Below are 23375 nucleotides of genomic sequence, written 5' to 3' on the forward strand. Positions count from 1 at the left end.
ACCACCTAGCCGAATGTCTCATGTGGTCAAGCAGGTGCTAATGGCAACACTAACAGTGCCAAGCACAAATCAACTCAGGAACTACAGTAGAACAAATACCTGCTTGTGTTAGAAGCATGTGGGGAAAGTAGTTGGAAGCATCATTGTTTTCCTAGTTGGCATATGTTTTCCAGCAGAGTCCATTCCAATAATGCTGCAAGTAATTGGCACCAGAGGGAAAAGAGAAGGGAGGTCAGATTAAGGCTACCCAATCAACAGAAAAAAATCATCACATTGGTAGAGAGCGGCAGTATGACCACTTACAAACAACAGGAATGGTTGCTGTTGCCAGAAAAAGCAGTCAAGATGGGATGAAGTGCCTACTCCTTTGAAAAGATCATTCAAAAACACTGGTAGTCTTGGGGTTTGTCTTTTCCTAGTTCAGCAAGACCATTTCAGGGGCATTGGGGCAACATCTGAGCAAAAATATGCAGCACTGAGTAACAAGTGAGGAGCACTAATGAGACCACATTTAATCACTTTGAACACAGCTCTCTTGTTTGCAAAAGAGAAGAAAAGAAGTCAATATAGTGTTAGCTAGGAACATGTGCCAGGAGATCTGGCTCATGACAATAGAGTAACAGAGGGAAGTGAGTAATTTTAAGACCGTATGTTCTAAGGAACAGGAATACGTAGATAAGAAAGTGAAAGACTGCACATTTGTCCACGTGTGGCTGTCACCAGTGCAATGTCATTGTATTCTGGTCCTGAGACTTTGTACAGGGATTGACACCACCCAAAACGAATGATAAAAGTTTTGTGAATTTATTTATCTGTTATTAAGAAGAAATGAAGTGCTCAGGTTTTGAGAAAGGTCTAACCTGTGAAAAGTTCTGTCTCTTTGGGAAGAGGGCAAGATATTGCTTTTCAAATGATCATAGAATGGTTTGGGTTGGAAGGGATCTTAAAAATCATCTAGTTCCAGCTCTCCGCCATGGGCAGGGACATCTTCCCCTAGACCAGGTTGCCCAAAGCGTTATCCAGCCTGGCCCTGAACACTTCAAGGGGTGAGGCAGCCACAACTTCTCTGGGCAATCTGTTCCAGTACCTCACCACCCTTTGAGTGAAAAGTTTTTTTCCTTATAGCTAACTGAAATCTACCCTCTTTCAGTTTAAAGCCATTGCCCCTTGTCCTATCACTCCATGCCCTTGTAGAAAGTCTCTCTCCAGCTTTCCTGTAGGCTCCCTTTAGGTACTGGAAGGCTGCAATAAGATCAACCCAGAGCCTTCTCTTCTCCAGACTGAACAGCCCCAACTCTTTCATCCTGTCTTCAGAGGAGAGGTGCTCCAGCCCTCGGATCATCTTTGCTGCCCTCCTCTGGACTCACTCCAATAGATCCATGTCATTCTTATGTTGGGGTCCCAAAGCAGAATGCAGTACTCTAGGTACTGGCCACGCTTCTTTGGATGCAGCCCAGGATACGGTTGGCTTTCTTCGCTGCCAGCGCACATTGTCGGCTCATGTTGAGCTTCTCATCAACCAGCACTCCCAAGTCCTTTTCCTCAGGGCTGCTCTCAATCCATTCTCCTCCCAGCCTGTACTTGTGCTTGGGATTGCCCCGACTCACATGCAGGACCTTGCACTTGGCCTTGTTGAACTTCATGAGGTTCTCACAGGCCCACCTCTCCAGCCTGTCAAGGTCCCTCTGGATGACATCCCTTCCCTCCAGCATGTCGACCACACTACATAGCTTGGTGTTAGCAAACTTGCTGAGGGTGCACTCAATCCCACTGCTCATGTCGCCAACAAAGATGCTAAACAGTTCTAGACCCAGTACTGATCCCTGAGGAATGCCACTCATCATTGGTCTCCACTTGGACATACGATGCGTTTTTAGATGTGAATCACACACGAGTGAATTGATTTTTTGCCTATAAAACCAAGTAGTCTACCCACAAGACAGTAGAAAAGTACTAAAAAATGACATCATTAATTGTGCAAACTAGTACACAAGTTCTGACTGAATGGTTTCACGTTGTGAAAAATACACAAAGGTGAATTTCAAGTTCCATGAGAAAGGTCTTTCACATCAGAAAATTCTCGAAGGATTTTACATAAAGTTCTGGAAATCTAAGGAAAAGCTGAGAGATAGAAAAGCCAGAGGCCAATGACAAGGTAAGAATAAAAGAACTTCAGGAATTTGAAAAGAATTGCTAGAAAGATTACTGAAAAATATTTTTCACATTTATCTGTACATCCATGAAAGTCTATGTTTCTGGTCTTTGTGTATGGGCCTGATCCAAAGCTTGCTGAAGGCAACCTGAAAAATCTGAGTCACTCCAATGAGAGTTAGAAAATAATCTTTTGGTAGATAACAAGCACTATCAATAATCATGCAACAGATATTTGTAACTCTCTTAGAAAAATTTGGCCTGATTTTTCACACCTGGAAGAAAGTGTGATTTGCTGAGCTATAAAATTTCAGAGCTCTATCGAGGTTTCTATTTTTTGCTTTCCGCTTGTAATGGGGAGAGCTTAGGGAGGGCAGCCTCTACTCCACTCAGCTGTGAAAGAAACCTGCAGGATGCATTTCCTGAGGCTTCTCCTTTTTTTTTTTTCATTATTATATTTACCAAAAAACCTATAGCCAACTCTCAGTTGTCTGTGGGTGGATAAGCTAGGCTGTAGTTTAATTTTGCTCCATGAGCTGATAACCCAAGCTGGTTTTGCGTGAGCCAGTTTGTGTCCTGGAGTGGTGTATCCTCATGCCTGTGCTGCTGCCCTGTGTGAATTTGCCATTTCAGCTAGCGTTAGCTCAGAGCATCTTGTGCTCCACTGCCTGTGGCATGCCTGACATTCCTTGATTCACTCCACTGCCTTTTTGTTTTACCCTCTGATCAATTAAATTCCACATGGTTTAAAATTCCAGTGGTATGGCTTTATCTAGACTAGCTCACTCATCTTTTCCCTGACTGCTGTTCTCTAAAAGCTGCTTCTTTTGGATGCTTTGGGCCTCCGTATCTGCAGAGCATGCGACAAACTTTACATGAGGCTGTAAATATATGAATCTCAAAGAACAAAAAGAATTAAACCCCCCCTCTATTCTAAAAAGTAAGCCCCATGTGCATATCTAGATACTTATTGCAATAAATCAGGCATCTTTTTAAGTAGACAGGTATGTGAGAGAGAGGCAAGTGATCCAAATACCATGGGCTGCATTTGAGTTTGTGAGAAGGGAATTAGTCAAACTGTATGAATGAGAGAGACTGGCAGACAGCTCTAAGGCAAAACGGATTATTGATATTTCTAAAAACAATTAAGAGTGGTCCTAAATGTTTTGATTCAGTGTGCTTCTCATGTATTACCATATGTGACAGCTCCCAGAGCAAGTAACTCATTAGCCTTTTTGCAGATTTCTAGTACACCAGGTTCCAAGTAAAATCTTAATGATGTGACAACAATAAAATAGAAAAAGTCAAAAAAAAAAACAACTTAAAGAAAGGAACATTAAAAAAACCCTTTACATTAAGATCTCTTTATTTTTAATTCAGTTGTACGTTTTACATCCTGTTCATGGTATATACATCTGATGTTAGCAGCACCAAAAAAGTCAAAGTAAAAGAAAACATCAAAGAAACATCCCATTTTTACTCATGCATCTGTGAAATGTACAGTCTAATCTTGAAATTTTTCTCTACTACTTTCCTGCTTTATCTGATATAGAGATGGAAAGACAAGGAAAATTTTCTAAAAAGTGTCAGGCTGCAAAGAATTATTTAAAATTCATGCACAAATGGGGACTTTCCCAATCAACCTTATTTCTCTTTTTTAATTTTTTACTGTTCATTTAAAAATGCATATCCTCAACCTTACTTTCATAATGATTTTATTTGTCATAATGGATCATGTCTAATTTCCTAAAAAGGTTTGAGTAGTTCTCTGTGATTTTAAAATATGTACTTTAACCCACAGAGATTTATGCTTGAAAAAGCTAAGCAAGAGGTGATCTGGGTAAATGGAATGCTGCATTGGGAACTTCAGATTTTTTCTTTGAGCTCAGTTAAAGAAGCGCTCAGAATAAACTAGAATTACTGACACAACTTGTCTGTCTTCCCACTCAGTCCAGAGCCAAATCCAATTAGCGCTAGTTAGTGACACCTTCCTGATACGAGAAGATGGGTGTAATGTGAAAAATCAAAGCAAATGGACATGTAGAAATCATTTATATCACTTGATGCAAGTTATCTCACCAACTGGGGCAATCCAAATGGAGATACTTAAGACAAACACTACACTCCATTCCTCAAGTCAGATTTTAGTGAATAATTGAAAATAGAAAGGGTTCTCTGAGACAATTAAGGTTTTCCAGTACTTCCAAGATGGAAGATGGGGAAAATAGGAGAAATCTCGCATTTCTGTTCATACCCTTAAAACTTTTTGAGACTCTCCTGCTCCCTTGACTCAAGAGGAAGAAATCTTTTATGGCTATTTTGCTGCCAGTCACATACATCTAATACCCCTGTTCCTGTATAGGAACTGCCACTCGTAGTTTTAAAGGCACAAAGGGGTAACACAACTCTGGGCCACTGAGACCTTGCCTGAAACAAACGCCAAATAAACGTGTCCAAGGAAGTAGTGACTTGGAGAAACGTTTCTATGGGTAATATACAAGTCATTAAATTAGGATCATTTTGCTCTAAAAACCTATGAAGCTGCGAAGGTATATTCAAGGAGGTAAACAGTTTCCAGTAAATCCACAGAGGTTCAGTAGGGAATTGCATATACATATTCAGTAATCTCAAAAGGTGTATTCTTAAGAAGAAAGAAATTCTTCTGTATCCCTGAGCTTATAACTCAATTTATTGCAGATATCCTCAGAAATCCAACCGAGAGGCCCAGCAGATTGGGTCACTGTAGAGGAAATTCTCTTTAGATGGAAAAAAACATTTTGGGAAGTTCTAAAACCATATCTTTTTTATTACATATTTTATCATCTATTTTTTTTATAAGCAAGATACAAGTAATTACGAATGAAGTAAATTAACATAGTGGTATGAGAATCTTACCATCAATGTGTCTCCTTTATAATAGGACAGTGTTTTGGTCTGTGAGGCTTTATTCCTGTAGAACTGTCAAAAGAATTCAGAGCCCGTTTAGTCACCTAAATGAAGCAGTTCTGTTCTCAAGACTACGCATTCAACAGATCCATTCTTCTCAGTGGGACATGCTGAGAGTTGAATACTTAAGAATATTTCTCTGATTCATTTATATGTCTTCTCATATTGGTATCAAACCAGGAGCTGCTGAGTTGCTGATTGCTTTTGACAATTGGTCCTTTAAACTTTAATATCAAAGATGATTCAATGTTATTATTGCACAAAAATAATAAGTGGTAAAGTTCTTAACGTGATTTAGGAAAGAACTAGATATTCAAACAATATTTCCATATTTAAAATTCGTAAATGGCATATCATTTTTGGTTGGCTTTAGCCCACCTGAGAGTTCTGATTGGTTCTAATAAAAGTTATTCCTATTAAATATTGCAGTAAGAGCAATAATACTTCTTTTCTCCCTAAAATGAATGTAGATCAGTCATTTATTTTACTAGATAATGGGTGTTAATATGACTGAACAGATACCAAAGGATTGAATTCTCTGAGACAGAGGATATATTTCTGAAGAATACAGCCATTTCTTTCTACTTCAGAAATACAGGTTACAGAGTTGGAAGCATTTTTTCATCTGTTAAATTTCATGAATTTCAAGAAAATGCGTCCTTTCTAGACTGGTATATTATGAAGACTGAGAATCTTTCTCAAAAATTGGAAACCCATTCCAAAACAGTCCATTGCTAATAGTAATAACATAGGAAGAAAAGATCAAGCACAGCTATGCTCTGCTTAGTTCAGAGCAGGCACTTGACCTCCTGTTCCTCAATTCCTAGGAGAGTTTTCTAATTGACTGGCTGCAGAAAGCATCACTAAATCAGTCACTTTCTTCACTACTTCCTTTTCTTCTTTCCATCTCAACCTTAAAGAACTAGTGAATAAAAGTTTCAACAATTCATGCCTGCATTCTCCATTTGCTACTTCGAAGTGTTACTTTGATGACACCAAGTTGTGTGGTGTTGTGGACACGCTGGAGGGAAGGGATACCATCCAGAGGGACCTTGACAGGCTGGAGAGGTGGGCTTGTGAGAACCTCATGAAGTTCAACAAGGCCAAGTGCAAGGCCCTGCATGTGGGTCGGGGCAATCCCAAGCACAAGTACAGGCTGGGAGGAGAATGGATTGAGAGCAGCCCTGAGGAAAAGGACTTGGGAGTGCTGGCTGATGAGAAGCTCAACATGAGCCGGCAATGTGCGCTGGCAGCAAAGAAAGCCAACCGTATCCTGGGCTGCATCCAAAGAAGTGTGGCCAGCAGGTCGAGGGAGGTGATTCTGCCCTTCTACTCTGCTCTTGTGAGACTCCACCTGGAATACTGTGTTCAGCTCTGGAGTTCCCAACACAAGAAGGACATGGAGCTGCTGGAGCAGGTCCAGAGGAGGGCCATGAAGATGATCTGAGGGCTGGAGCATCTCTGCTATGAAGACAGGCTGAGAGAGTTGGGGCTGTTCAGCCTGGAGAAGGCTCCAGGGTGATCTTATAGCAGCTTTCCAGTACCTAAAGGGGGCCTACAGGAAAGCTTTAGGGACTTTTTACAAGGACATGTTGTGATAGGACAAGGGGCAATGACTTTAAACTGAAAGAGGGCAGATTTCAATTAGATATAAGGAAGAAATTTTTTACATTGAGGGTGGTGAGGCAGTGGAATAGGTTGCCCAGAGAAGTTGTAGATGCCCCATCCCCTGGAAGTGTTCAAGGCCAGGTTGGATGAGGCTTTGGGCAACCTGGCGTAGTGGAGGATTTCCCTGCCCATGGCAGGGGGGTTGAAACTAGATGATCTTTGATTCTATGATTCCTCATATCAAGTCTGTGGTTGTTCTTTCCAGCTGATACTCAACAAGACACAGTGGCGTCTGTAGAGCACAGCAGCTTTTTGTGCTTTCACAACTTTCTGCCTTCTGGCACTTCTGAATGCAGAGTTCTTATACTCTCAAAGACCATGACACTATAGAGTATTTTGGGATGCCACCAAGAGCCACTTGGAAAGTTGAAAGAGTGCAGAATATAGATGTTTGTCCCTTTAGACTGTTATCTCAGAGACAATACAACTTGTTCTTTCTGTAATCAATATCTACCCGTATTAAAAGAATATAAACATTATTTTTTCTTTCATACAATTAGCTTATCCACAACAAAAGAACCTGAGGATATTTAACTGGTCTATTCCTGTAAAGCTCCTCAAATATACCACCTCAATCTATAATACTATCAATATTTTTAAAAGCCATCAAAAGCACTTAAAAGTTTACTTTGTCAATAGTACATGGATAAATGTTTTTGCTCTGGCTTAATGATTAAAAACTTTCTGGATGTGTATTTAGATTTTTACTATCATTAATTTTTTATGAATGATTTATTTTAATGGACACTGTGTTTCAAATTTCTTCTGGTACTGAATGAGGTTGTCCTCCCCTATCAGACATTCACAGCTCAATAAGGTCATAATAACCTGTTGACAGCAAAAAGCATGATTTATTTGCAAGAATCAGTTAACAAAAGTGTGAGTGGCTTCTACTTCTGAGTTCCGGGAATTTTCTATTACATTTGAATACAATACTCTTGTGAATTAGTCTTGCTGGCCTCAATTTACTGAAAATGTAGAAATCATGGAATCATAGAAATCATAGAATGGTTAGGGTTGGAAGGGACCTTAAAGATCATCTAGTTCCAACCCCCCTGCCATGGGCAGGGAAACCCTCCACTACACCAGGTTGCCCAAAGCCTCATCCAACCTGGCCTTGAACACTTCCAGGGATGGGGCATCCACAACTTCTCTGGGCAACCTGTTCCAGTGCCTCACCACCCTCAATGTAAAAAATTTCTTCCTTATATCTAATTGAAATCTGCCCTCTTTCAGTTTAAAGCCATTGCCCCTTGTCCTATCACTACAGACCCTTGTAAAAAGTCCCTAAAGCTTTCCTGTAGGCCCCCTTTAGGTACTGGAAAGCTGCTATAAGATCACCCCGGAGCCTTTTCTTCTCCAGGCTGAACAGCCCCAACTCTCTCAGCCTGTCTTCATAGCAGAGGTGCTCCAGCCCTCGGATCATCTTCATGGCCCTCCTCTGGACTCGCTCCAGTAGCTCCATGTCCTTCTTATGTTGGGAACTCCAGAGCTGAACACAGTATTCCAGGTGGGGTCTCACAAGAGCTGAGCAGAGGGGCAGAATCACCTCCCTCGACCTGCTGGCCACACTTCTTTTGATACAGCCCAGGATACGATTTGCTTTCTAGGCTGTCAGTGCACATTGCCGGCTCATGTTGAGCTTCTCATCCACCAGCACTCCCAAGTCCTTTTCCTCAGGGCTGCTCTCAATCCATCCTCCGCCCAGCCTGTACTTGTGCTTGGGATTGCCCCGACCCATGTGCAGGACCTTGCACTTGGCCTTGTTGAACTTCATGAGGTTCTCACAGGCTCACCTCTCCAGCCTGTCAAGGTCCCTCTGGATGGTATCCCTTCCCTCCAGCGTGTCCACAACACCACACAACTTGGTGTCATCTGCAGACTTGCTGAGGGTGCACTCTATCCCACTGTCCATGTCTCCAACAAAGATGTTAAACAGCACTGGTCCCAGTACCGACCCCTGAGGAACACCACTCATCACTGGCCTCCACTTGGACATGAACCGTTGACCACAACTCTTTGAGTGCGACCATCCAGCCAATTCCTTATCCACCGAGTGGTCCATCCATCAAAACCATGTCTTTCCAGTTTAGAGACAAGGATGTCGTGTGGGACAGTATCAAATGCTTTGGATAAGTCCAGGTAGATGATGTCAGTTGCTCTTCCCCTATCCATCAATGTTGTAACCTCATCATAGAAGGCCATCAAATTAGTCAGGCAGGATTTGCCCTTAGTGAAGCCATGTTGGCTGACACCAATCACCTACTATTTTCTATATGCCTTAGTATAGTCGCCAGGAGGATCTGCTCCATGATCTTGCCCAGCACAGAGGTGAGACTGACTGGCCAGTAATTCCCTGGGTCTTCTTTTTTCCCCTTTTTAAAGATGAGTGTCAGAGAAGTCTTCTGGCTGCTGTACAGGTTGGATAGAAAGCACCTGTGGTTCGTTAAAACAGGTGCTGTGAGTCACACTGGGAAGCCAGAAGCCACATGACCCATGGGTGGTTAAAGGTGGGGCACTCCCTTCTGGGAGTTGGGCATTTCCCTCCAGGACCTTGGAGAGGTAGGAGCCCTTAGAGAGCAGTGTTCTGAAGCTCTCTGGTGGAAGAGCCTTCCAACTGAGATACATTGTGATTGGAATAGCCTTCTGATTGTGATATACGAGGTGATCGCAACGACCCCTTGGGTTGCAACTCGTTGCGAGAAGATACCTTCAGTTCGTGACAGTTCACGACAGATGGTGACCCTGACATGATTCGTCGGAACGTGAACTACTTGGACCGCAAGACAAGGTGCGGTAGAGCCCAGCGAAGCTTGAGAGTGGCAGGGAAGCTGCGAATGGATCGACCTAGACACCTGGAACAGGTGAGCCGCTGGGAACAAGAGATGGGGCAAAACCTTGTGAAAGAGAACCAGACCTATGCCACCCTTAAGTCTGTGATAATGGCTGCAGGAGCCAATATAAGCGATGAGGACCTCTATAATTTACTGAACTGGGCAGCAGAGCATGAAGGCCTAGCAGATCTTAGTATCACCTTTAGCCTTGAGCTCTGGAAAAAATTGGGGGACAAGTTACTCATTGAGACTGTATTTGAACAAAAGGACCTGACCGACCTGCTACGAACATGGGGGGCCCTAGATGATATAATTTAAAAGGGGATGGCAGAAGGAGAGGAAACAGATTATGTATCTGTGGGTGAAAGTTTCGAAGGAGATGACGAACTGTCTGAGGGAGGACTGACCCCAGACAGCGTGGACAGTGAATCTGACATATCTTCACTGTTCACGGAGATTAAGAAAGTTGCGGGGGACCATGCGGGGACCATGCAGGGACTTTGCCCCTCCCTGCAGGAAGCATTGAAGCGTCCCCCACCCTTTGCCCCAGCAGCCCCCCCCTTCCTCTTCTGGATTTGTCATGCCTACAGCTCCGCCACTTGACCAAATGACCCCATCCCTGGCAACTTTGTATCCCGCAGTGTCGGCTATCCAGCCCAGGTACAGATGGCGCAGCCAATAACACTGCAGCAGGTTATGACAATATTACAAGGTATGTCCAAGCAACTAGCAGTCGTGGTAGAAACGCTGCAGCAGGCCATAACCCCCCCTGCCGTAAGTGAGGTCGCGAAAGAGACCTCTAAAGTAAGCGACAGTTCTGCTGGGGAGTTGCCACCAGTATCTAAGCCAAGGAAAAGGTCGCCAAGATCCGCCCGTTTAATGGAGCCGGACCCCCTGAGAGCATATCTATCCCCTATAGCACAGCTAAAAGCAGCAGAAAAAGTTACCCCACCTGCCACGACAGTTCAACCTCGTGACCCAGTACTTTTCAGGGACGAGGTTAGGTTGAAGGCAATGGAGGCCAGGGACTGGAATTTGGTTCAAGCTCTGGGGGTGCCAGTCAACAATAAAGATCCGTCTATAACAGAAATGGGGGGAGGGCCGAGTGCATTCCCCATAGAACTGGCCCTCCCGGGCTCTAACCAGCCCAATCAACATTTGGGCTGGTCGTGGAAAGTGATACAGGATATGCAGAAGGCAGTAGTGCGGTACGGACCAAATTCCCCAGCAGTAACACAACTATTATGATTGTTGAACTTAGAAGTGATGGTACCGTATGACTTTCAACATCTGGCTCAGGTCGTGTTCCAGCTGGTACAACACTCCATTTTCATGAACATCTGGAGACAGCTGGCTGACCATCAGGCACTGCAGAATGTACAATTGCCCCAAAACGACCCGTGCTATGCTGTCGGCACAGATGTACTGATGGGAACAGGTCACGTATTTAATAACCCAGCAATTCAGGCGCAGTGGCATCCCCAGATTCTTGAACAAGTTAAACAAATAGGGATGCAGGCATTAATGCACACGACAGAAATGGTGGAGCCTAAGGCGTGATATTCTATGATTAAACAAGGGGTCAAGGAACCTTTTCTACAGTTTGTGGAAAGGTTGCAAGGGGCAATAGAAAAACAAATATTTGACAGCAGACTATGGGCCTTGTTAACAAGACAGCTGGCAAAAGATAACACACCAACCCTGATTGCCGGAGAGTCATTGAAGTATTGCCAGGGGATCCCTCTCTAGAAGAAATGGTTATTACATGCGCTAAAGTCGGGTCTGTAGAACATGAGATGACCACACTGGCCACTGCCCTAGCTACCTCACATATTAAGAAACAGAGATGTTATACTTGTGGGAAAATAGGTCATCTCTCTAAAAACTGCAGGTCAAAGGTCTACACTAACAGCTGGTCAAATCGGGGAAATAGGAAAGGCAAAACAAAGAGACACACGTCCTACAGTCCGGAAAAAACCTTTGCGGGAACATTGCGGCAGCCACAGGCCAACCCGGTAATAAATCATCAGGAAAAGCAGCCAGAACGGCCGGGGTGAATGTATCCGTCACCACCAGACCAATGGATATATCCACCGCCATCGTGGTATAATGAGAAATAAGACTTCCCCTTGGTTCTGGTCCCAAAGGTATTCGATAAGTGGCAACAGAAAGTGGAGTCAGAATGATGGAACTCCTAAGGCTATTAGGCTTTTTTTCAAGAAAAAAAAAAAAAAGAAAGAGGGAATTGTCAGAGAAGTCTTCTGGCTGCTGTACAGGTTGGATAGAAAGCACCTGTGGTTCATTAAAACAGGTGCTGTGAGTCACCCTGGGAAGCCAGAAGCCACATGACCCATGGGTGGTTAAAGGTGGGGCACTCCCTCCTGGGAGTGGGGCATTTCCCTCCAGGACCTTGGAGAGGTAGGAGCCCTTAGAGAGCAGTGCTCTGAAGCTCTCTGGTGGAAGAGCCTTCCAACTGAGATACATCGTGATTGGAATAGCCTTCTGATTGTGATATACAAGGTGATTGCAACGACCCCTTGGGTTGCAACTCATTGCGAGAAGATACCTTCAGTTCATGACAGTTTGCAACAGATGGGGGCTATGTTTCCCCTCTTCCAGTCATTGGGAACTTCACCAGATTGCCACGACTTCTGAAATATGATGTATAGTGGCTTAGCAACTTCATCAGCCAGTTCCCTCAGGACCCACGGATGCACCTTGTCTGGTCCCATGGACTTCTCCACCTTCAGGTTCTTAAGATGGTCTCGGACCTGATCTTCTCCTACAGTGGGTGGTTCTTCATTCTCCCAGTCCCTGCCTTTGCCTTCTGTGACTTGGTCTCTGCAGCTGGAGCTCTTGCCAGTGAAGACTGAGGCAAAGAAGTCATTGAGAACCCCAGCCTTGTCCATATCCCTGGTAGCCAGGTCCCCCGTTTCCTTCCGGAGAGGGCCTACATTTTCCCTAGATCAGGTTTAAAAATGTTTAAAAATCAGGTTTAAAAATGTTCACTATAATTTTCTCCTTTTTGTTTTTCTTACAACATGCACCTCAAATGCTTTCTAAGGAAATTAGAAGGTATTACTCTACTGGGGAAGTACATGCTAGATTTTCAAAGTTGTTTTGGTAAAAAGGGGGCCAATAAGCACCAAGTGATATTTTAATAAGCAATAAGGTAAGTTAGAAACAATTCCAATTCAAATTGTGCATTTACTGAGCTGGACAATTGCTAATTAAGATATTTAAAATCAAAACACACAGCACAAATTGTATTTTTAAGTCCTGGAAGATTTGATGGTAATTGTGAATAATCAGCAAATATTAAATCTCAGCATGATGTTTGGCCCACAGAGCAAGAAAAAGGGACACATACTGAATAGGAATAAATAGGTTATACTACCAAATCATTTGTATTGGTTTGGCCAAAACAGACATACCTTGATCATTTCAAATGCCCACAATTCAAGACAAATGTTGAAAAATGGTCAGGGTTTAGTAAAGAACCATGAGAATATTTCAAAATATGTCGTCCAGTCAAAGACTTAGAGATTTAGCTTACCAAAAATGATAATAACTATTAACCACCATTTGTAAGCATGCATGTGGGGAACAAAATGACATTGAAAGGCTTCTCGATTCGTAAGTAAAATTTTATAGGGCTGAAAACTGAAGCTAAACAAATTCAAACTTATCAAACACACTTTCTTAATAGTGAAGGGAATCAAACTGGATTAGTCTTGCCTAGATTGGTGGTATGGTCTTCCACAGCCAGACTTTCTACATCATGTTCTGATATGTCAGGGCATATTGTACCAGTAGGAATCAAATCAGAAAATTCTGCAGTCTGTTTTACAGAGTAGGGGAAACTGGATTTCAACAGTTCATTCTGGATTTGTAATCTTAAAAAAAAAATCTGCCAAAATAGAACTTTCTCCCTCTGTGTATCCATCTGTATAGCATCATTAATGACTAGACAATTTTTCAAAGTGAGACACATGAATTCCAGGCCATCCATTATCTGAGAGACTGTTCATAATTCTCTTTCTCCTAGAAAATCTGAGCAAAGAAAATAGAGAATACTTTTACTAAAGCTTTGCTATAGGGTGGATTAAAACTTAATCTGCATTGAACCAAGGGACTATAAACCAGACTATGGCTCAATAGGCCAGTGTCTTGGACCCTGACCTGAAGGTGGGAATTTAGTGCTTTCTTCTTACTTACAGGTCTGGGTATGTATTTCTTGACAAACAATGATTGTTTAAAGTAAGTAAATATTTGTGAATGTAGGAGACAGATTCCTGGGCTGCCCCCTACCCTTTTCTTCTTTCTGCCTCTTAATGTCCTAGTCATTAAATTATGGAGTGCTTCTCCCAGCACTGTCTCACAGGCAATCAGTTTTAAATGTATCTACACTATGGCATAGCTTCAAAATAAAGATGTTCCTCCTGTAAATTACAGACCTGGGTTTGACTCCACTCTGGATTTTAGGTGATAGAGCCAGGTTTCCCTCCTCTATATATCCCCTCCTTCTAACCATTAGTCATTAGAAGAAAACGCTTCCTCTTATGCCTCTTTATTGGAAGGGAAACCTCTTTGATCACCTTCCTTTGCATTGAGCACAGCAGTACCCACCTACAGGAGGTGTGATCAGACTGACAGCTATGTTACTTTCAAGAGTTTAGGACTTCTTTCTAATGATGTTGGAAGTTAGGAAGAAGCCAGGCATCAAACTGGAGGGTCTTGTAATTAGGGCTCTAAGTAAGTCTAAGTTCAAAGGGAGGGAGTTATATGAATCCAGACATCTCCAGTGTGATAAAGCCTCTCAAGCACAAGTTTTCTGAATTTATTTCTTAAGCTAAGCCATCTAACTTCCACTTAAATCCTACTTTAAAAGCCCAAGTTACATTTATACACCTGAGTATATACTCACCCATATTGCCCAATTTCAGAAGTAGTTCATGTACATAATAAATTAAGTCACAGAGACATTAAAATACAGAAAGTTACTTAGAAATTTGTGTGATGGAAATAACGGTCTGCCAAATTATGAAGAAAGAGACAGTGATGAAATCAGGCTCACTTCAGTCTTCAGGTTTTGGTGCTTATAGCACTTTGTCACTCATTTTTTTCAGCTTAAGTATAGATGTTCTGCTTTCAAAATCTCAAGAAACTTCCTGAGTCTTCGTATCATAGATATACTGATTCTTTTTTATCTGATGCAAATTAATTGATGTGCAACATTCAAGCTTGAGATTTGTCTTATGTGACAACTTTGTATGCAAATGCTGCACCTGTGTAAGCCATTCTAAATTCTAAATAGGGATTGAGACAAGAAAAGACATTCACATGCTGTCCAATTTAAGGAGTCCCTTGGTAACCATCTGGGATGAATTTGATTCTAATATCATATTTAAAATTGTAAGAACAATAATACACTAAGGATAACATAGCAAATACTTACATAAAGAATTCTAGTTATTTCCAATAATCTTGTCATTCCTTCCTGCAGAGAAAAGGTCTCACTTCATATATCCTAGGCAATAAAAGTTTCAAAATTTCAAAAGGACAACTGCATATAACTACTGAAGTTTCAAAAATCAAATACCAATAAAGCTGTGAGTTTATTACAAAACCTCATTTATTGCAAAGCATGATCTTATGAAAAACTGTTTAAAGGTGGCAGGTTGAAAATTATGCAACATAGAAAAAGTTCACATCATGCTTCCTTCTATGCATCTATGAAGCCAAAAGGGCTTTTGCAGACTCACTTTTTTTAAAAAAAACACCACAAAACACCACTTTTCAGTACTTTTTTCTCTTGACTTGTCAGAACTTGCTGAAAATCAAACAGATGCAAGAAAACTCAAGCCTACTAGATGAAAAAGAAAAATAATTATTTCAGCCATCTTAGCTAATCATACTGTTAGCTAATGCTGCCAAATGGGTTTATCCCTTGTTTTATGGAAAAAATGTTCTTCCTAACATTTTAAGTATTTTACTGGTCTCCTTTGATCAATAAAAATGAAAAAATTTGACGCTTATGAATGATTAAGGAGACAGGATAAAAGTCATATAGAGGTAGCTTAATAATGTATATTAAATAAAACCAAAATAATCCTTTTGGGGGAAAAATATATGCAATTTGAAAAGAGTGTTCCTAACTGGCAAAAGAAAAATAAAATTCAGATCTACTACTAATTTTTAAATTACATACTATGAGGCTTTTAGAAGAATTCACTCAGATTTTCCTATTTCAGAAAATTTCAGAAAATTCCTCTCTATTTCACTAAGTTCAAATATATCCTACTGGGAAAGGCATAATGCATGTTATACTTTAGATTTCTGTGCATGCTGATGTTAGGTGAAGCTGGATACCTTCAAAAAGAATGGGTTATGGCAGAATTCTCCTTGCTCTTCCCTTGCTTTTCACAAAACTTGCAGGAAATAATTATCTTGGAAACCTTTACTCCTCTCTGAAATTTGTCGAAGTTGTCCAAATTACTAAAAGCTTATTCTAAGGGCACGAAGACATAAAGATTAGCCTATAAATACATAAATATTTGCACAACTACTTACAGAAGTGTGTAAGTAAGTCTCTTTTCCTTATGAAAATGAGCAAAACAAATAAGCAAATATATACTTGCTAGTATAGTTGTAAAAAGGAGTTGGTCAGTTTACAAACCACAGTCTGAATTATGTATGAAGAAGGAAACTAGAAAGACAGTGTAGTCTGAGCTCTGTTTTGGTATTAAAGGGCTGTGTTTAGTTCTGCCAACATCAATGGACTTTTGGCCATTTCCTCCAGAAAATATGATCTACTGACAGCTAATGGAAAGTATTCTTTCGCCAAAGTGATAGGGACTAGTGTATTTAGGGAAGCTCTATTTCCCATGCCACATGTGCTATGAGATTTGCAGACAGCTCTGATGCCTTTGTGGCAACACACATTCTTTTCTGTAAGAGGTTTGATTTCCTCTAACTGTATCATATTATTTCCTTTGTATCCCCCGGTTGTGACTGCTAAAAGCTGAAATTCTAGTGATAAGTCTGGCTGGAAATAGTAGTGAACAATAGTCAAAGATTATTTTTACAATACCTGGAGAACCAAAATAGCCAAAGATAAGGAAATTTTTTTCTGCTCTGCAGTTATCAAATAATTACTTTATGGAAGCTAATTCAAAGTGAATTTTTATTTTTTTTTATGTAGCTGTTAGATAGAAAGACTGATGGCATCCCTGAAACCGGCAGAGAGACTCTGCTGAACAGAAGTGTAGCAGTGGAGGACAGATTCAAAGAGCAAATGTGAAATTCATGAAACAGAGCTGAGATTTGCATAAATGTATGTGTTAACTTTCAGATCAAATTAAAAGCGGAATAATATAAGCGAGTGTTCCAGCATTCTTTTTTCCATAAGCAATTATTGAAAAAGCGCAACGTTGATGAACCTACAGCATTGTAGCACTCACAGACTGCACCCGTATTGCAGGTTTTATAAAATTTTCTGCCATTAACATTTCCCCCTTGCTGAAGCTTGCAGGATTTTGGTACTAAAGGTCTTGATCCTGCTGTAAGATGTATGCATATAGCTGCTAAACTTAGCCTTCCAAATCTGCTCGAGGCCTCTGGGTTTCCTTTAGTGAAAAGTAATTATTATATCCCTGCCAGGATTTTTTAGTCTTCAAATATTTCAATTATGTAAGTCTTAGTCTTGTTCTAGATATCTTTCACCCAGCTGGGAAATAGATATTTTTGTAACGCTATCTTTTCTTTCTTTTCCTGTAGAGCTTCAGATGAAACCTTCCTAGAAATAGCTTCTGATATAATCAAAATTTAAAAAAAAAAAACAAACAAAAAAATATGTATGTTTATAATTGATAACTTTAAATGTATATAAATAATAGTCACCGTTGCAAAGCTTATTACTTAAATAGATCCAATTAAAAACAAAACCTAGGCTAACTAAAATGATAGTAATTTGTCACAACAGTACTAGGTTGGTAGAGAACAGTTTCCTGAACCAGTAACACCAGCTGATATTTTAGTTACGAGACTCTCTCAGATCCCTAATGTGCAAGTTGCAAGCAACTTCTGATAAACATTTGTTTTATAAAATTACCTTACCTGAGAGCTATCTAGCAATATTCCCTAGGATAAAAACCAGGAGGATCTCATGTCTTGCTTCTCCAGTGCTGTTGGTCCCACTCTGTTGCTGAGGTGTCACTCACAGGTGTTAGAGCCCCAACTCTTTACTCAGCCTTTTTAGGGATGCTTTTCACAAAGCCTGCTTTTAGGGTCCTGGTTCACCATGCTCCTAAAATCTCTATAGAATAAGAATATATATTCAGTACTTGCCACTTAAGCTATAATAAGTTGTTTACACCCTTCCTTGCTGCCTCTCAGGTTTGTAGGAAGTCAGCCTCTCTTTCCTGAGCACTATTTTCTTAAATCTAGTTTAAGTTTGCAGAAAAATCGGCAAAGTTCAGGCTGCAAATCTAGAAACCTTCTCACAATCTGCTAAGCTACACCTAGGCAGCAAGAGGAAAGGTCTTACATGCCGCTTGTTACCCTCCTCATGTGCTAATTTCCACAGGCCACAGGGAATTCTGCCTGTCATCTCCCAAGAAGATGGCTTTGTAAGAAGAAATCTGTAAGGAATCCTGCAGGCTTTGACCCCAGCCAGACGAATATGGTCTGATGGGATTTTGTTTTGAGATAACATTCTTCAAAAAAATGAAGTCACATTGAACAGGGCGTGCCTTCACAGCTCCATCAGGCAAAACTCTACCTCTGATGCTACACTGAGAACTGCTGTCTGTAGTCTTGCTGCCAATAATTTTTAAAAATGTGATGGAGCAGCTATCAGAATCTCTGTCTTTGCAGATAAGAATAAATGAGAAGGGGCTTGTTCCTCTGTTGTTCTTCTTATCTGATCCAAGAATTTTGCTGGCATCTTTGAAAAGATTGAAGAGATTTTTCTGAACAGAAGCCAATTAATTTTTCCAATAGGCAAAGAATTTTTGCTGTCATTCTCTATGTATTTTTGGGTTTTAATTAAAAAAAATCTCTCCTTGTTTGCAAAGTACGTTTTTGTTTATTTGCTTTTAAAGTCTTCAGCTTTAAGAGAGAAGTTTCCCAACTTTGTCTCTATAGGAAAAATAGGCATTACAATTTTTTTATTACTGTGAGTTTGCACAAAACAGTTCTGCTCTAGGAATAAAGAGGGTCTGTGTTGAACTCAGCTGACAACATAAAGACCACATCAATTTGATAGGTGAGATAGGCAGAGGGATGCAAAAGATAAATGCCATGGGAACTTTACTATCACAAAGTCAGATGCCAAGGGACTGTATGCTCTACTAGATTCAACAGCAGCTGAGCAGGATTTTGTGAATTAATGTGATGAGTGAGTGTCAGAATGAGGCACCTAAAGAAGTGCCTGAGTCCCACTTACATGCCTGGCCCAAAGCCTCTCTTTACTTGCTGTTTGATTATCCATCTTGAGCTTCCTGGTGGAAGTTTCTATTACTGGTTTCCCTTCCTTTCAGATCTGAAAGGGCAAAAACACAAATGCACAAATGCATACAGAGCTGACACCGTGGAGGTATAGAGGAGAAGAGGGGGGGAAGGAAGGGTGTTTTGCTTCCAGAACCACGTGCAGTGATTTGCCTTTCTGCTGCTAATTGCATGAGGGAGAAAGCCTTTCCAGCTCTGCTTTAGCACTAAGATCATCCATGCTTGTTTGTTTCAAAAAACGAGTGATGCTACCACAGAAATGTGCTCTTTTCAGGGTGGTGTTTGGTGGGAGTAACTAACAGAGCAACTTTTGTTGCATTAGGGGTCTCCCTTACTCTGCAGTTTACACTTTCAAATGGGACAGCAGTTTATCAATGAGCATAGCTAGAGGGGCACTAGGGTGAGCTCCTCCACTATAGGAGGGCATAGCTGACCACATACTGAGAGGACCATCCAAAAGTTTTTTTAAGTTTCTGTAACCCAAATCAACTCAGTCAAAGAAAAACTATGTTTGAAGTTTCTCACTATTTTAACAGTATAAAATATTTATCTCTCAGTTTAGTGTAGGGTTTTCAGCTCTCAGAAAAGTTTGAATTAAATGTTTCTCATTCATTGTGTGCCCGTGTGTGTATGTGAGACATATTGAGAAAGAACCTAAATAGTTTTAACTTTAGCTTTCATTTTTAATGAAATCACCTAAGGAGACAAAAATTTATACCACAAGTTGCAGGTAATAGTGAAGAACAGAGTTCTGAGATAAACTTTTTCTCAAATGTTCTTGAAGTATGCTCATTCTCAGCTCCTGAAAAAATTCAACTTGCTAGTTGAACAGTCATTCTCGTACTTCCCTGTGATGGGCAAGGATTTTTACCTAGGTTTTCGAGGCTATAGCTATACAACTAAATCAAAGAGTGCCCTGTTCAACTACTGGAACTTGGTTGCCTACATGATATTACAGGAAAGGTGCTTGGTGCCTGTGCCTATGGCTTGACTCCACAGCAGCACTTACAAACCACTCCTCAGAGTTAGTAGAAGCCAGGGACCACTCCCAGTGGGATAGCTCTGCATGCAGCCATCCTGTTTTGGAAACTAAGAGAGTTTAAATCTATGGAACAGGCCAGACCACATTTTTGGTGCCAGATATAGACACCATTGCATTTGTATGTGTAGATATGGGCTGAGATTCCAGATATCCATTCTGGCAATTCCTTCCTTCCAGTTTGCTTCTTGAGATTTTGGTTTATGTCAAACACTAAAAAGATGCTCTCATTAATCATCAAAAGAGACAGAAGAAAAATCCCAGCAAGTACATCATCGAACAGAAAGGAAAAAGTACGATATGCAACACTGAGCCATGTAAGATGTGCAAAGACATTGATCCCTGAGCCAAGGTTGCAGTACTTATTGTGGAAGGGGTTCTTCAGAGCCTTTATGTACATACTGCCTGGGGGATGTGTTAAAGAAAATAAGATTGGCATCCGCTCTTCTCCTGTATCTCAAAAATCCACAGATTTAGGGACATATTCCACTCGTGGATTCTCTGGTGGAAGCTATAACTGAAATTCCACCTTTAAGAGTAAATAAAGGTCTAAATCTTAAATCAAAAGAAAACTTCTAAAGTTATCCAAAAAGGTCTCAAATGGCACTAGACACCTATGCTTAGGCAACAGAACTGGGTTTCCATTAAAAGAGTCAATTCACCTGAATGTATTACGTGTAAGTTGTGTGACTGAGACTGTGGTTACATGGCCACTTTCATCTAAGTGCTTTTCTGCAGCTTTCAAGTGAGCAGTTCCAGTTATGGCTCCCAGAAATGCACATACTGGTGCTAAGTTTTTGCAATCACAGTGGGAGCCAAACCAGGAAACATAATAAGATGAAACCTGACTTGTTAAAAAAAAAAATCCATATCTATATCCATATCCAGTTTTATAACCAATCATTTTCAGCTCTCCCATGACACCAAAAAAGATAAGGAAATAAGCAGAAACAATGGAGTAAGGTGGGACCCCACTTTTGACAACAACCTAAATTTATGTTCATTTAAAATGACTGCATAATCATGTCTTTTTATAAAGCAGTCATCAAGATTCCCTTTGCAATCAAGGGAGAAGGCAGTTCCAGAGGGTGATTCATCCCCTTTATTTTAGGAGAGAATGAATCACCCTCTGGAGTTGCCTGTCTTTCTCCACTGATTATGAATGGACAAAGTCTGATTTAGACTACTTACTTTTTGATAACTAGAAAGAGTGCATCCTATCCTTGGTAGCCATGAAAAATGGACAGGTGGGGACATTTAATGGATCAATAGTTTAAAAAAAAATTTATGAGTGTCTTATTTACTGATGTTTGACACCAAGATTTGCAGAAGTGAATGTTTAAAGTGAAAATGGATTTTTCGTTTTGTATGGTGTAAAAGTATTTATTTAGCTCTTGATTGGAAAACAAAACGAGTCCAGAGGAGGGCCACAAAGATGATCCGAGGGCTGGAGCATCTCTGCTATGAAGACAGGCTGAGAGAGTTGGGGCTGTTCAGCCTGGAGAAGAGAAGGCTCCGGGGTGATCTTATAGCAGCTTTCCAGTACCTAAAGGGGGCCTACAGGAAAGCTGGAGAGGGACTTTTTACAAGGGTGTGTAGTGATAGGACAAGGGGCAATGGATTTAAACTGAAAGAAGGCAGATTTAGATTAGATATAAGAAAGAAATTCTTTACATTGAGGGTGATGAGGCACTGGAACAGGTTGCCCAGAGAAGTTGTGGATGCCCCATCCCTGGAAGTGTTCAAGGCCAGGTTGGATGAGGCTTTGGGCAACCTGGTGTAGTGGAGGATTTCCTTGCCCATGGCAGGGGGCTTGGAATTAGATGATCTTTGAGGTCCCTTCCAACTCTAACCATTCTATGATTCTATGAAATAAGTTTCAAATGTTTCTCCAAAAGACACGGTGTATTTTAGCTTATAGTGTAAATTTTATACCAAAGAACATACAAGTTTTGCTAAGTTTTATACCTAAGGATAGGGAAGGCATCAGAAAAGAAAGAATAATATGTTTTATAGCAAACAATAAAACAGTCTCTAAAATGGAAAAACAAATTCTAGACTAAAAAGAGTTGAGGATGTATGGCTTGCATGATTTGCCCAGGATTTAATGTACTGTTATGTCAGAAAATGCTAATCACTTATCAACCACAAGGTCAATCACAGACCTCATTAAAAATTATAAGCATGGGATTCACAATTCATTTAGGTAAGGTGGAGAAGAAAGTAAAAATATTTCGCTTGGGAGCAGCTGAGTTAGTGCAGGCTAATACCTCTTTAGTTTCTTACCCCATGCTGGGTTTGTACAGGCAAGGATGGTGGTGAACACAAAGGCTAGAGAACTGGCTGATTAGCTGTAACAACACAATATCTCATGAAGCAGCCTGATTTAATGCCTTAAAACAAGGCATAGGTTATGTGATAGTTGTCAGCTGGAGACTCTTAAATAGGAAATGGATCTTTAGTCTTTTTTCCAAGGTCCTGGCTATTCTAGTTCATTTTTTTTTCTCTCCCCAGCTGTGGGCTGATCTCAGATCTTTACAAGTTTTCTATCTTCTACATCTGCTTGTATGTCTTTTACTTGGAAGGACAGGTCAGCTGCCAGCTTATTCCATTGGACCTGCTCTCCACTGGGACTCAAACTGCATCTGTGTCTATAAACAAAACTGGTCAGACACTATTTTTTGTTACAGGTGACATCTATCTAGTAAGCTCTCTAACCAGCACTCAAACAGTTAGGAATGGTGTCTGTTCCCTACGATCCCATAAATAGGCACAAGGTGTCATCTGCCTAAAATGCAATTTGGCCTAAGCCACAACTACACCAGAGACTGTGCTAACACGTCAACATTATGGACAATGGCTCACGCCCACACCCTGAGCCAGCAGAATACCAGTAAGCTAGTAACTCATTTCTTAATACAAGTTTAACCTACAATATCAGGGATCACTTACCTTCCAGTATGAACATCTGCCAACTGTCCTGTTTATGCTGACTGTGCCTCTGACACTTTTTTTCCCTCTCATTAACATCTCCACAAGTTGCAACATGGAAACCAGTTATTCATTGCAGAATGGTTCTACTTATCTTGTAGCTGGCCACCACATGATGACATTAATTCTTGGTACATGAGACTTCCACATGTGAGTATTAGATCTGTCAGAAACAGAAAAATCATGAGAAAACCAAAAGGCAGTAAGAAGGGGAGAAAAGCAACCATGTGATTTTC

The sequence above is a fragment of the Tauraco erythrolophus genome, chromosome 2 (genome assembly GCF_009769465.1).
Source record: "Tauraco erythrolophus isolate bTauEry1 chromosome 2, bTauEry1.pri, whole genome shotgun sequence".
Lineage (NCBI taxonomy): Eukaryota > Metazoa > Chordata > Aves > Musophagiformes > Musophagidae > Tauraco > Tauraco erythrolophus.